Source organism: Protopterus annectens, chromosome 7.part0 (genome assembly GCF_019279795.1).
Source record: "Protopterus annectens isolate FY-2018-M chromosome 7.part0, PAN1.0, whole genome shotgun sequence".
Classification (NCBI taxonomy): Eukaryota; Metazoa; Chordata; order Ceratodontiformes; family Protopteridae; genus Protopterus; species Protopterus annectens.
Genome location: NC_056739.1, coordinates 1,188,956,922 through 1,188,970,440, shown reverse-complemented (window position 1 = coordinate 1,188,970,440; position 13,519 = coordinate 1,188,956,922).

Below are 13,519 nucleotides of genomic sequence, written 5' to 3'. Positions count from 1 at the left end.
GTGCTTGAAGCTGTTCCACTATTTTCCCTTCTGAATCAGTTCTCATCTTCTGATTTCCTTCACTTTCATGCAGTGTGATAGGAGTTTGATACCTCTATAGTGCCCATAGTTGTGAATGTCATCCTTGCTCTTGAGCACTTGCACTAGTATGCATATTCTCCAGTCATCTGAAATGTCTTTTTTTCCATACTGCTATGACTGCCCCCAGGAACCATTTCTCCCCTATCTTGACCAACATCTTTATGATCTCTGCTGTGACCTCCTCTGAGCCTGCTGCTTCCCCTGACTTCATTTTCCTTATTGTTGTTCTTACTACTTCTGTGGTTGGCTTGCCTTCTTTCATCATAGACTGTGTCTGGGGCAGTACATCGTTTTTGGGGTTTTCTTCATTTTGAAGCACTCCTTCCATCTGCCTTTGTCCTTTGGACTGATGAGCATGTTGTTGCTAGCATCCCTTATGAAAGGTGCCTGACTGTGTTCTTTATCTTTCTGTATTTGCCTTGCAACTTCATATAGTATTTTTGTGTCATCTACTGAGTCACATTCCAGAAGCTGGCAGAGTGCCACTGATGCCTTGTATTTTGCTATTCCAACACCTCTGTTAGCCTCTTTGTTTGCCAGCAAGTATTCCTTCCTATCCTGGTCCATCTTTTCTGTCTCCCTTTTTTTCTTACACTCTTTTACCTTCCTGGACTTTTGCTTTCCACCACCAACTTGCTTATGTACCTTGTTTTTATACCTGGCTTGGCCACATATCTGTTCTGTAGTCCTCACAATATACTGTTTTGAAGTGCTGCCATTCTTCAACTCCAGCTATTTTCTCCTCCTCTTGAGGTGGTAGAGCCCTGAGTAATTCCTTGAACTATTGTACTTTCTCAATTTTCTCAACTTCCAGGTCTTCAGCCTGGTCTATGTTGACCTTAGAGCTATTTTCTGGCCACTTTTTACAGTTGATTGTGGTTACCAGTGGTTTATGCTGTGGGCCAGCTATTTCACTGGAGATGCCTTTGCAATCATTGATTCTACCCCAGTGCCCTTTCCTTACTAGGAGGAAGTCTACCTGAGTTGCATGTTGTCCGCTCTTGTATGTGATCGTGCGACAGTCTGTCTTGCTGAATCATGTGAGGACTCAGCACTGAAATAAATAGGACATGCTGGAGGGACAGATTCATAACCCAGAGGCTCCCTTCACTCTGGAATAAAATCCCAGTCCAGGTTAGGCAGAGTCCCTCATTGACTGTCTTCAAGAGGAATCTTGATGAGTGGATGGGAGATAGTAGGTTTACCCCGGGTATCACTTCTTTGTCACTGTTGCCAGAGGCACAGTATACTAACCTCAAAAAAGGGCATAGCAAAATTCATTTAAAATGGGTGGCCAAAGCCAAACACACTCTGGCTAGGTTTATAAATGCCCTAGGGCAGATAGCCTAGTATGAACCTATGAACCTATGTGTTGATCGCCAGACAAAAGTCTAGAATGGCCTCTCCTTATTCCTGTTGCCCCCACCCATGTGAACCCAGGCAGTCCTTGTATCCTGTTCAGTCTGTCCCGATATGTGCAGTCAGGTCACCCATTATCAACACATTTCATGTTGTCCTGCAACTGCTGTCTGAATTCATGGTTTTCCTCATGATCACAACCTTGCTGTGAGCATAGGCTGAGATAATGGATACTGCCCTATCTTTACACTGGAGTCTGATTGCCACGAGTCTGACACTAATGCTGGTAACATCCCTTATCTTCTGAAGCCTCTCCCTCAGTACAGTTTCCACACTGTGGTCTGCCCCCTTCCTGCGGAGTAGACTCTGGATCCCAAGCAAAGTGTCTTTGTTGCACTACCCTTCAGTCTTGTCTCTTGGATACATAAGATGTCCAACCTTCTCCTTATGTTATCCACTACCAAACTCTGTCTTGACAGTGAACCTACAATGAGTATAGTGATTCTTGGTTCATGTTTGGTAGGTTGATTGCTTTTATGTCCAGCTTTTGCTTAATAGATCTATCCCAGATAACCCATGCTGGGCAACTGGACAATTGCTGGCCAGTAGCTTATTGACCTAGGGCTGCTTGACTTGGTGGGCACACACTAGCCAATAGGGACACACACACCCCCTCCCACCATTAGTATCGGTCCCTGGCATAGGTCAAAGTAGATAAAACAAGCTGTAAATAAATATACAAGAACAAAAAAACTTATTGAGAAAACCACTTTGACACAACGACAAAGCTTTCAGGTAAAACCCCTTTTTCAGTGCATATGCACTGAAGAAGGGTTTTTACCTGAAAGCTTTGTCGTTGTCATAAAGTGGTTTTCTCAATAGGTCAAAGTAGGCCTAGTCTGCAACCCACTTATCACTGCAAATACCCATGCCCATTTGGCAATATTAGTAAACATGACCAAATCACCTTGAGACATACTTTATACCGTCAAGTGGCTAGACGTGTCACAGCATGCAATCTGTGTTCTCCTATTTTGAGGATAATGTGTACCACAGTAGATGCCCTGAGCGTCTGGTCTATTCAACTGTTCCCCCTATTAGGGCACCATTTAGTGTGTGTACTGCTGCTCATCCTGCCTACAGCTCTATTCTTTGGTGAGTTTAAGATGGAAACACTCTGCATGTTTTTTTGAGAGAGGGGCAGAATCTAGGGCAATGGATAGGATCAGAAAGCAGGCATATGCTCTGTGTATCTTCACACTTTGGGCCCTGAGCTATGCCACACACGAATAGTTTTCAAATGGATCTTATCCATCAGACATTATCTACTCTGAAAAACCCATCGACATTGGAGTCAAAAACAGTTAGAGACTACTCTGACTACCATATCCAGTATTACAAACCTCGGCATGTGTCTCATGCATGATGCAACTAATGGAGTAGGCAAGGCAGCTGGATATGGCATAGCAATGTCAAGCAATGCCTGACTGCACCTGTGTGGTTTCAAGGACAACTTTAAAGCATCTTTCACAAGTACTGTGTTTGACACTTTGCCATTGTTTTACCCATCTGTGGAAGAAAAAATGCAGAAGAATGAGCAGGACAGTAAGCTCAAGGCCCCCAATGATTTTATAATAGTATGCAAAAAGGGCCTAATTCTCTCTCCGGTTTTGTAAGTCTAGATGTCAGTTTGACCCTTCCTCAGATAAGGGTAACCATGGCAGAGGTTGCTGCTTCAATGGACACAGTCTGAGGCCAAGAAGGTCCCCAGAATCGGGGATATTGCAGGTCCTTCTTCGACAGTAGACTGCAGAATCCCTGAAGGTGTGCCCCACTGCTCCATTCTGCAAGCAGTTTGGGGATGTCTTATCCTCTATCCATCCTCATTTGATCATCATGATAGACAAATGGGTAAGATGAGTAATATCCAGGGGCTATTACATAGCATTTTTAGAAACCCCTCCTCCATCCCATCATCTGTTGTTAGTCTTCCCATCCAACCAGTCAAAGGCTACTTAAATATTTTGTCGTCTTGCCAAAAAAGCCATCCAAGAGGTCCTACCATACATGGTCAGGATATCATTCTAAGTTTTTTGGTTATGAAGAAAACCCAAGGACATCAAGCCCATCTTGGACATCAGCCTGCTAAACACTTGTTTCAGTCAATTCTACTTTGCCTCAAGGAGAACTGGATGTGCTGTGTGGATCTTAAAGGTACTTGCCTTCACATAAAGATAAAGAAGGGAGTCCAGGAGATTTTTTATGCTTCTGAATGGTAGCTAGTCATTACCAATTCAGAGTGCTGTCATTTGACCTTGCCACTGCCTCCACGGTGCTCACCAAATGCATGGCTGTCATAGCAGCTTGTCTACAACTTCAGGGTACAAAATTTTCCCATATCTAGATGAGTGGCTCCTGGCTGTTCCCTCAGTAGAATCCTTTCAGAAAGCCAGGGATTACCTTCTTCACCTTTACAATTTCCTGGGCGTATCTGTAAATTTACAAAAGTCCAACCTGAACCCCATGCAGAAACTAGCCATTATGGGATGCCTTGTATTCCACTCTTTCAGTTATTTCTTTCCCTCAAGACAGAGTTCATACTTTACAATCAAACACGTCTTACTCAGCAACCCTTCTACAGCATGTTTAATTCTCAGAGTCTTAGGCTTAATGGACTTGTTTCTTATGGTGCAATTTGCTTCAACATGAGAATTTTGAAGTCGCTCCTTCAAGCTCAGTGGTAGCAGAGCTGTCATCCTCTTTCCAAAACCATAATCATTACAGAATCTTGCAAAAGGCATCTTCGATGGTAGTTACAATCACCAGTAGCAGCAGTGACCATGGATGCATCCTCCCTTGGGTGGATGGGAGAGGTATTGCAAAAGGAAGAATGGTTTCTATGGACGGACAATGAGGCCACTTTTCACATACATGTCTTGCAGATGCGGGCAGTCCTAGCATTGCAGGAACATCAGGACTACCTTCCACAAGGCATAATGTCCAGCCAAACAAACTGTATGATGGCTGTTTGGTATATCACATACAGTGGCAACCCCTATTGTCTGGAAGCTGTGAGAGTCTGGCTGTAGTTGACTGCCTCCCACTACTGTCTGATAGCAACATCTCCTGGGGTACTCATCTACCTTGCAGACAGGCTCAGCAGGGATCTCCTAATACCTTACGAGTGGTCCTCCAACCCATCAACAGCCAGGAAATTTAACTGCTGTGACACTCCATACTGTATTTTTGCCACCCCTCACAGCACCAAATGCAGCAGCTATTTTGCCGTGATTCTATCTCAGGGACAGCCACCAAGGGGTCCTGTGTCTCAGCAATGACTCCCTGGACTCCTGTATGCATACCCATCCCTTCCTGTTAAGGCCATATTTCTGCAGAAAGCTTTGAGGTACAAGGTTAGAGTCATCCTCATAGCCTCCCTTATTTCGGCCCAGACAGATTTGGTTTCCATTTCAGATGGCTCATTTGAAGGAGCCTTCCTGGTTCCTAGATTCTGTCCTGGATCAAATCTCACGATACCACCCCCCACCAGGGAGTCTCACTTAAGACCTACACAGTCTGAAATTAACTGCTTGTTTTTTTCCAATTCCAGAGATGGCGAAGGAGGATTTTTTCCCTCTAGAAGTTGTCAGAATTCTAGCAGCCTCTCAAAAAGCCTCCTCTCACAAGATCTACTACAGCAAACAGAAAGGGTTTGTCTTGGACTTGCCCAGAAAACATTGATCCTTTCTCAGCACCTATAGCAAGACATGTTGCACTTTCTCATATCTCGTTTCGATTCAGGCTGTAGTTTCTTCACTTTCAAACTACAGTTAGTAGCTATTTCAAGCCCCTCACATTGTTTTTAGGAACACACTCTAGCCTGTCACAAATTATGCAAGGCCTTCCTAAAAAGCACATTTCTGTTAGGGCCCTCTATTACAGATCCAGATGTTCATAGTGTTACACTGCTGTGGTCATTACACTTAGGTTATCCTGCCATCAGGCGGTTCCCCAGTCGGCCTGCATTCCAAAGTCTTGGTCCGGCGTCGGTTGTTGTCGCCTCCTCCCTGACGTCAGTGTGACATGGGTATATAAGATGCAGTCGACACCATTTTCTTCAGCCTTTCTTGCCACGCGGTGCCCAAAGCAAAAGCAGTTCGCAAGTGCCGGTCGTCCGTCTCCTGAGATTTTCATTCCGAATCCAGAACTGAAGTCTTCTACAAAGCTAAGTACCCCATTGAGGAAACTTTTTCTTGCCTCTGACCGATGTCAGTAAAAGTTAATAACTGTATTTCTTGTGGGAAGCAAATACCTCATAAGGATTTCCATTTCTATTGTATCCCATGCCTAGGCCCAGACCATGACTTCACTGGTTGTCGGTTTTGTGCTAGGTTTAACAAGCGCACTATTAAATGTCAGTTTGATTTTGCCCGACATTATTTTTGTAGAAAATTCAATTATACCATGCCATCGGAACTTCCGACGACCGGAATACACAAAAAGTGCAAAGACAAGGATAGGCATCCCAGGCCCAAAACTGATGACGAAGTCTCTTCTTGGCCAGTCGCCGGTTCTCCGGTTTTCAGCGAGGCACCTTCGCAGCCCCTGTTGACCGCTTCTGTAGAACCACAGGCTGCCTCTGACTCCCACGTGGACATGGCTGGGCCTTCGGACACACAAGTTACTCAGCCTACCGAGACTAACCTTTCAGAGGGATCCGGAGTAGCTGAGCAACCCATAGCTTCAGAGGGTGTCTTCAGACCTACTCAGTCAAGCATTAAACCCTCAGCTAAGTCTAAGCCTCCTTTAAAATCAAAGAAACAAATACAGCATTCTCCAGGACAGGCTTCCATGCCTAAGAAACAAATGGTCAAAATGGCCGAAGACCTAATCATGCTGATCAGGGGGTCTCATCCCCCTATTGATAAAAGGCCTAGACAGGATGCAGACTGACTCATCCGACCAGGTGTCCATCTCTTCTGATTTATCCTCAGACCTAAGATACTCTTTACCCCCTTATGAGGAGTCTGATGCTGAGGAATCATTCCATCAGTCTCACCGCCTGAGGACTACTCCTTTGGGGAAACCCTGCATACCATGAGGGAGTATTTCCACTGGGAAGGCTTACTCAGAATCCAAAAAAAAGGCTCAGAGGCTTCCTTTTATTACCTCAACACAGACCCCTTGCTATTCCAGAGCATTAGACAGATGGGGAAAGAAAGTATATACGTCTGCAACTTTAGCAATGAGAGCCTTAAATTGCCAGTTTCACATGCTAAAATAGCAATTTTTACTGTCTCAGCTAAAACAAAAAATGCTTCCAGAATCAGATCCTCCTAATTTTAAAGAAATGTAGGATTTATTGCATGCAGCTGAACAAGTGGGAAAGCATACTTTGCAATGTGGTTTTGATTCTCTAGAGGCCTCCTGCAGAGCAGCAGTTTCAGGCTCTGTCATTAGAAGACATGCTTGGTTAAAAGAACATACATTACCAAAGCATGTTAAAGCAAAATTATTGTATGCACCTTTGCAGCAGGATGTGTTGTTTGGAGTTAAGGCAAAAGAGGTATTAAAGAAAATGGTGGATAAGGCAAAATCTATGCAAACGGTGAAGGATTTCCTACAAGATGTCCTTCAAGGATGCATCTGCAGTCCTTACAAATGGGTTGTCCTGTCGTCAGGCAGCCCTTCGGTCGGCCGGATTCCAAACTCTGGGTCTGGCCTCGGCTGGTGTCGCACTTCACCCGACGTCATAGCTGCAGTTCTTCGGGTATAAAGGCATCAGCCGACGCCATTTTCCCCAGTCTTTCTTGCCGCGTGGCGCCCGAAGCAGAAGCTGTTCGCAAGTGCCGGTCGGTCAGAACCAGAGATTACTACTAGAAGTACCGAAGACTTCTAAAAAGCTAAGTACACCGTTGGGGACTCTTTCTTGCCTCAGCCGATGTCAGAAAAAGTGAATAACTGTTTAACTTGTGGGAAACAAATACCTCATAAAGATTTCCACTCTTACTGCTTACCTTGTTTAGGCCCAGACCACGACGTAGCAGCTTGTCTAGCCTGTGCTTCTTTCAACCGACGGACGCTTAGACGTCGGTCGGAATTTGCTGAAGAGTTTTTCGGCTCCGATTTTGCTTACATTATGCCGTCGGATACTCCGACTACGCAAATTTCTAAAAAACGCAAGGAAAAGGACCGACACTCGTGGTCCGCGGTTTCGGCCGAAACCGCGGTTAAGCCGACCGCGAGTGTCTCGGTTTCGGCTGAAACCGAGTCCACGGTTCCTCCTTCGGCCGAAAGCTTGCCACTTACCGAGGCCTCATCCAGCCTGGCTGAATCTGCTACTGAAATCCCACCTGCTCTTGCAGGTTCGCAGGATTTATCTGATACTATCCCTTTGGATATTTCTACCCCTGCATGTGGAGCTGCTAGGCCTCCTGCATCCATGTCTATTAAGGCCTTTGCCAGGGCTAAAGCAGCAAAATCTACCAAATCGGTGCCTGCTAAGACCCCCTCTCACAGGCCTAGTTCCAGTTTACAAATACTTAGTCTAGCAGAGGATCTCATTTCTTTGATCCGGGGATCCCAACCACATCCAGACAGGGCCTCTCACCCACCTCCAGAGAAGAGGACTAGAGTAGAGCCCCCTGAGCCAGTTTCTTCAGATGGATCCTCTGATGAGTCAGATAATTCAAACCCTCCAGAGAGCCCCTTTTCTCCTTATGAGGACTCTGATGCAGAAGACTCCATTCCTTCTGCCTCTCCGCCTGAGGAATTTTCTTTTGGGGAAACCTTGCATGCTATGAGGGAACAATTTCAATTGCAGGGCCAGGATTTTTCAGACTCTAGGAAAAGGCTTAGAACCTTTTTGCATTTGCCACAGCATAGGCCTTTAGCCATTCCTCCAGTACTTACTGTTGTGGATGATGCTTTTAATGATGCTTGTACTGCTCCTGATTCTCTTCCTCCGGCCCCTGCTAAGCCCGATAGGTACTACAGGGTTCCGGACACACATTATCATTTGTATAAGGCACCTTTTGCAGATCCCGAAACTATCTCCCAGGGACCCAAGGCTGTAGCAGCTTCTTCTACCAAAAACCCCCTCCCTCTGAAAGGGAATCTAGGGCCTTAGAGAGATGGGGTAAAAAAGTTTACACTTCTGCTACTCTTTCAGCTAGGGCCTTGAACTGTCAATTCCACATGATTCAGTATCAGGAATTTGTTAGACCAATTAACTAAAAAACTGTCCTCGGATGAACCATTAGACAAAAATTCCGTACAGGAAATGGTACATAACATTCAGCAGGTCAGTAATCATTCCTTAAAATGCGGCTATGATGCACTGGAGGCTTCCTTTAGATCAGCCATGACTGGCACAGTGATCAGAAGACATGCATGGTTGAAAGAGCAGTCCTTACCAGACCATGTTAAATCAAAGCTGCTAGATGCTCCCATGGATAAGCTCAATTTGTTTGGCTCCCTGCAGCAGGTGCTGAAGAAGGTGGAAGAGAAAGCAAAATCTGTTCAGACAGTCAAGGATTTCTTGCAGGTCCAGCCTCCAAGGTTTAGCAGGAACTGGCCTTCCAAGAATTGGTCCTTTCCAGACACCTCCAGAGCTCCGAGAGGCAGGAATAGGTGCTCAAGAGGCAGGGGTCAATCCAGAGGTGCCTACAGGGGACGTCAGTGGCAGGCTAACAGCCAGCGAGGTACAGCCACAGATCCAGCCACCACCACTTCCACAGGACAATTGCAGTGACTTGGCTCTGGCACCGCCTACCAGGGAACAACTAGAAGCACCCTTAGGCGGGAAGCTAGCCTTATTTTCAGTAAACTGGCATTACATCACAGGAGACAAATGGATTTTACAGACAATAGACCAAGGTTACAGGTTTCACTTCCATACTCTACCAAGGAAGAGAGGAATGCCAAACCTACCTCCAAATCAGAAGACAGAAGCTCTAGAACAAATAACTCACTTACTAAGGATGAGAGCTATAGAAAGGGTACCATCTATGGAACAAGGACAAGGATTTTACTCCAGACTCTTCCTGGTACCAAGAAAAGAAAACCAATGGAGACCTATTCTCGACCTGTCCGCTTTAAACACATACCTCATTGTTCCAAAATTTAAAATGCTGACCCTACAGCAGCTTCTTCCCATGCTGGGCAAGGAGTCTTGGCTGGTAACTCTAGATCTCAAGGAGGCATACCTGCACGTCCCCATACGACCAAATTGCAGAAGATACCTCAGATTTCTTGCAGGATCAGAGCATTATCAATTCTCAGCATTGCCCTTTGGCTTATCTACTGCGCCCAGAGTATTCACGAAATGCCTGGCATCAGTAATTGCTCATTGCAGGCTTCAAGAATTCAAATTTATCCTTACCTGGACGACTGCCTGTTACAAGCGGACAACAAAAACAAATTAACAAAAGATTTGGAAAGGGTCATTCATCTACTACAAGCCCTGGGATACACAGTCAATATAAAAAAGTCAAGGCTGATACCATCCCAAAGGATAACCTTCTTGGGTGCAGATTTGGACACATCAAAACAAATGGCATTCCTGACAGTAGAAAAACAGGAGCAACTCCTCTCTACTTCATGGCATTAACAAAGCAGAACCAGCTAACAGCAAGAAAAGTCCTGCAAGCTCTCGGTTACATGGCATCCTGCATAATATTGATTCCACATGCCAGACTACATATGAGGAAGTTACAGTGGTACCTAAGGAATTTATGGTCTCAGCACAAGCACAGCTTAGAAACCCAGATTCCAATAATTCCATGCCTGAAACAAGAATTCCAATGGTGGGCTCAGGCCTGTCAGTCAAACAAGGGACTGCCCTTCCACAGCACTCAACCAAGCCAGACCATCACAACAGATGCCTCAGACCTCGGTTGGGGGGCGCACATGCTGGACAAGTGCATACAAGGCTTATGGACTCAAGACCAGCTGCACCTACACATAAATCAAAAGGAAATGCTGGCAGTAAAACTGGCAATTCAGTCATTCAGACCATTTCTTCGACAGGGTCAACTGCTGATAAAGACGGACAACACCACAGTTATGTGGTACATCAACAAACAGGGAGGTACGCATTCATACCCTCTATGCCGGATGGCAATGGACCTCTGGAATGTGGCACTGAGCTTCAACATTCAGCTTCAAGCAATTTTTGTGCCAGGAAAAGAAAATATACTAGCAGACATCCTAAGCAGAACTACCACGGATGCCCATGAATGGATGCTGCATCCGGACATCTTCAAAACCATTACAGGGAAATGGGGACTACCAGAAATAGACTTATTTGCATCCCCACACAATCACCAACTGAAAAAATTCTGCACAAGGACGTACCACCCACTTGCTTGGAAAGTGGACTCCTATCTTTCAGTTGGAAAAACCTGACAGCATATGCATTCCCACCTCTTCCTTTGATGCACAAGGTGCTATTGAAGATCAAAGAAGACCGTCCAAGGATCATCCTGATAGCTCCAGTCTGGCCAAGGCAACATTGGTACCCATTACTGAGGAGCATGTCTCGGAAACAAATATGGCCTCTGCCCCTAGTTCCCTTGCTGTTAACACAGAACAACTTCAAAACCCTGCATCCAAACCTGAAAACACTGCAGCTGGCTGCCTGGAACATTGCATAAGACCAAATAACCCAGATTTATCTCAAAGGGTTAAAGACATTATCTTGGAGGCTCGCAGACCCTCAACAAGAAAAAATTATTCAGCAAAATGGAAAAGATATCTCATTTGGAGTACTGCAAAAGGAGAGAATGTGTCACTGGTAGACATAGCTAACATCCTGGAATACTTGGCAGAGCTCTTCCACAACGGCCTATCCTATTCTTCCATTAAGATTCATGCATCAGCTATTTCAGCAGAATACAACTTGGATCCTCCAGTCTTCTCACATCCTCTGCTCAGGCAGTTTCTGAGAGGGATTAAAAATGTAAAGCCACCTAGGAAGCCACCATTGCCAGCATGGGACTTGAACTTTGTGCTAGAAAAGTTGACACTCCCTCCTTTCAAGCCAGCAGCAACAGCACAATTACAGTACTTATGGAAAACTGCTTTCCTGCTTGCAATCACTTCAGCAAGAAGGGTATCTGAGCTACAGGCATTAATGGCAGTACAGCCCTTCCTGATCTTCCATTAAGATAGTGTGTCCATGAGAACTAATCCTTCTTTTATGCCAAAGGTGGTCTCCAGGGTATCTTTAAATCAAGCTATCCACCTACCAACATTCTTCCCCAACCCACAGAACAGGGGAGAAAGACTGTTGCATACCTTGGATGTACATAGACAATTACGCTACTACCTGGACAGGACCAAGAGCAATAGAAAGACTGACCAGCTACTGGTAGCATATGCGACAGGAATCGAAGGAAAAGCTATTTCAAAACAGACAATCTCTAAGTGGATAGGAAATTGCATTAGATTTTGTTACTCCTACCATGGGAAGAAAACTCCAGAAAACATCAGGCCTCACTCTACAAGGGCTACAGCCACTACCACAGCTTTCTTACGAGGAGTGGCTACCAAGGACATTTTAGAGGCTGCTACTTGGAGCTCCGTGCATACATTTGCCAAGCATTATAATTTACCTTTATACTCCAGATCCCGAGCAGGTTTTGCCACTGCTGTTTTGCAAGGGATCTTAACTACACCATAATCTTATTTCTCCTCCTCCCCCGGTTTGGCTATGGTATTCTACCCATTTGTAAGGACTGCAGATGCATCCTTGAAGGACATAGTACAGTTTTGTACCTACCATAAATGTAGATGTCCGATAGGCATGCATCTGCAGTCAGGATTACCCACCCTCCTTCCCTCTGTGGTACTCCTAGGGTATTTGCCCATCTTGTAGCTAGCTGGGGAATCTGTTATGGTGTATTTGTTTGTATATATGTACATACATGCTTATTTTTGTTTGCTCTCTACTATTTGGAACCATTTGCATTTATCCAAATTTAGCCTTCCTAGAGGGCACCTGGCATCTGGGGCAAGAAACACTGAGGAAAATGGCGTCGGCTGATGCCTTTATACCTGAAGAACTGCAGCTATGACGTCGGGTGAAGTGCGACACCAGCCGAGGCCAGACCCAGACTTTGGAATCCGGCCGACCGAAGGGCTGCCTGACGACAGGACAACCCATTTGTAAGGACTGCAGATGCATGCCTATCGGACATCTACATTTATGGTAGGTACAAAACTGTACTTTCAGACTCCTAGATTTAGCAGAAACTGGCCAACTAAGAATTGGTCCTTTCCAATTACAGACAGACCTCTAAGGGGAAAATACAGACGTCCAAGAGGTAGAGGTCAAACACAAGGTCCTTACAGGCCTCGACAATAGGTTGCATCAGGCCAGAAAGAAGGGGAAGACAGGCCTCAGTCATATAAAAAGCAGCTCCAATGACTTCCCATTACAGCTGCCAAACAAATCCCTCTTGGCAGCCCCCTTGGGAGGAAAACTGGCACTCTTCTACCACAATTGGCAAATGATCACCAAAGACAAATGGGTTCTCAACATTGTATTTCAAGGTTACAGGTTCCACTTTCACACTCTGCCAAGGTTAAAAGGAATGCCAAATCTGCCACCAAATCAATGGGCAGAGGCTCAAAAACAAATTACAGCACTCATGGATATGAGAGCTATTCAACAGGTACCAGCACAGGAGCAAGGACAAAAATTTTACTCAAGACTCATTCTATTACCCAGAAAGGACAAAGCCTGGAGGCCCATTTTGGATCTTTCATCTCTAAACACTTACCTGGCTGTTCCAAAATTCAAAATGTTGACACTACAGCAGCTTATTCCCATGCTGGGCAAGAAAGCTTGGCTCGTGTCTTTCGACCTCAAGGAGGCATACCTGCATGTCCCTTTCGGACAAAACTGCAGAGGATACTTCAGATTCATAGCTGGTTCAATGCACTACCAATTCTCTGCACTGCCCTTTGGCTTATTTACTGCGCCCAGGGTCTTCACAAAGTGCCTGGCACCAGTAATTGTATTTTGCAGACAGAAAGGAATTAAAATTTATCCGTACCTGGACGACTGCCTGAT